General features: G+C 42.0%; 1 pseudogene; it reads left to right on the top strand.

Moving 5' to 3' along the window:
• The first annotated feature begins 1446 nt into the window (after positions 1-1446).
• LOC126509968 (40S ribosomal protein S2-like) overlaps positions 1447-2378 on the top strand; it is an 8001-nt pseudogene continuing 7069 nt past the window's right edge.

Genomic DNA, 2378 nt, shown 5'->3' with positions numbered 1-2378 from the left:
TTATTCTCTCCCCATCCCTGGAGTGCCTAGCTGACATTTATTGCGGTCTTTCCCTCCTTTCCTGTCCATAATATCATAAACATTTCTTTTTCCTTCTGCAAGGCATCTCTTAGCTTACGTCCGTTCTGACCGCTTTCAGGCTTTCAGTAGGCCGTGGGTGCTCATATGTGCAATGTTTAATCCTCTTTTATAAAGGGAGATCACGGGTTAAAAACCAAGAGACTCTCTTAAAATCGAGAATCCCCAAAACCACTGATTAGCAGCAACAGCTGCAAAGCACCGTCACTACCTTATTTATCATTGCAGACAGTTAGTATTGACATTTTTATGGTCTGAATGTTTGTGGGCTCCCAAGCTCGGCCAGTTGACCCCTAATCAGAAGGCGACAGTATTATGATGTGTTACCTTTTGGAGCATGGTTGGGCACGACATCAGGACTGAGGGACGGGATCTGTATCCTTATGAAAGGAGTGGTCCTCAGCCCCATCTCGCCACTAGGCACCTGCATCCAAAATGTTGAAGCAGAGTCTGATAGCCTTCAGATTTAAGTTCTTGTGAGGACCAGGGGAGGACGGCCATAGATGAGTCAGAAAGAAGGCTCTCAGATGGCCCCAAGCCTGACCTTGACTCAGTCTCCGGACTTGTGAGCTAGCAGTCCATTTGCATTTCCTGTGAATCATTTCACCTAAGTTCTGTGCTAGGAGCCTGACTGGACAGAGACACGTATGTGGCTGTCAATAATATCAGTGTGAACCACCTTTTTCTCTTCAATTACTTCTCAGGAATATGAAACTTTGCTAATGGAGGTAAACTCTTCTAACAGCAATGTTGCAGTCAACAAATATGAACAGAATGAGGAAAAGCACAGTATATTTCTTAACTCCTTAACTCAAAGTTGTTACTCCAACATAATCGACATTAATAGATGCTAAAGTAATTACATGTGCCACAGGGTGCTATTACCTATAGATTACTTCTGGTCGTGAGAGGAGAGGATATCTTCATACCAAGGGAGTCAGGCAGGCTGCCATAACCTATTGATAGATTCACTTGACATCTTTAAAATGGATCCATCTTGCCACTGTGTACCTTCTGGAGTGAAGTTCTCTCTCTCTCTCTCTCTCTCTCTCTCTCTCTCTCTCTCTCTCTCTCTCTGTTTTTTTTTTTTTTTCAAGATAAGGTTTCTTTGTGTATCTCTGGCTGTCCTAGAACTCACTCTTTAGAACAGGCTGGTCTCAAACTCACAGAGATCTGCCTGTCTTTGCTTTCCTGAGTGCTGGGATTAAAGGTATGTGCAATCATCACCCAATTGAGTGAAGTACTTCTATCCAAACTTTTGAACTGGAATCTGACAGCTTTCAGACTAAATTTCTATTTTACAGGAAACTTAGGAGGTAAAGAAAAACATTACATAATACCATGAAAAAGGAATAAGAAAAATTTAGGATGTGGGATATTTTGAAGCACAAGGAAACCTCTGGAGGTGAGGGATATAATTATAATCATAACTGTGGTGATAAGTCATATAAGTCAGCAGACTTATATTCAAACTCATCAACTTGTACACATTAAGCATGGGCAGGTTTGTGTATATAAGTTATAACTCAATAAAGCTGTTAAAACAGCTACTTGAGAGATATCCAGCTACTGGAATAAGACCTGCTTTGAACTTGAAAAAGATGTTTTGGAGCAAGTTGGGAAAAGTTGAATATTATAAATAAATATGTGTGTATGGCATTACACAAAATTCTTTCATGATATATTTTGATCAAATTTTCCCCTTCTTCATTTTCTCCTAGATCCTCCCACCTCCCTGCCCACCTAGTTTTATGTTCTTGCTCTCAAATCAAATAAATAATAGCAAAACTCAAGAAACAAACAAACAACACTCCCCTAAAAGACAAAAAGGAAAATCACAACAAACAAACAAAAGGCCAATAAGACAAGAAAATGCCCTCCCAAAAGAGAAATGAAACAATCAGTCCCACAGAAATATCACTGGGTTTGTTAGTATTGGCCAGCTATTCTTGGGCGCTGGTTCCTGCCCCTAAGTGTGGTTGATAGACCTAGAGAGACTCCATTGGAGAAAACGGATTTTCTCTTTGCCAATGGATATCAATTTTAGATGGTTTCTTGGTTAGGGATGGGAGCCTGAGTCCACTCCCCATCTCAGCACTGGGACCCTGTCTAGCTTAGGCCTATGCAGTCCTGTGTGTGCTGCCACACACAGTCTCTGTGTGTTCACATGTGAATTGGAAGAAAGGAAGAAAGGAAGGGAGGGAGGGAGGATGGGAGGGAGGGAGGGAGGGAGGGAGGGAGGGAGGGAGGGGGCAAAGTCACTTTTCACCTTTGCTGCTTTCCTATAGGTCATGCAGGGG

This window comes from Alexandromys fortis, unplaced genomic scaffold, assembly GCF_014885135.2.
Source record: "Alexandromys fortis isolate MF-2015 unplaced genomic scaffold, M_Fortis_MF-2015_v1.1 scaffold_89, whole genome shotgun sequence".
Classification (NCBI taxonomy): domain Eukaryota; kingdom Metazoa; phylum Chordata; class Mammalia; order Rodentia; family Cricetidae; genus Alexandromys; species Alexandromys fortis.
The sequence above is the reverse complement of the archived record's forward strand: the minus strand, read 5'-3'. Positions and strand labels throughout refer to the sequence as shown.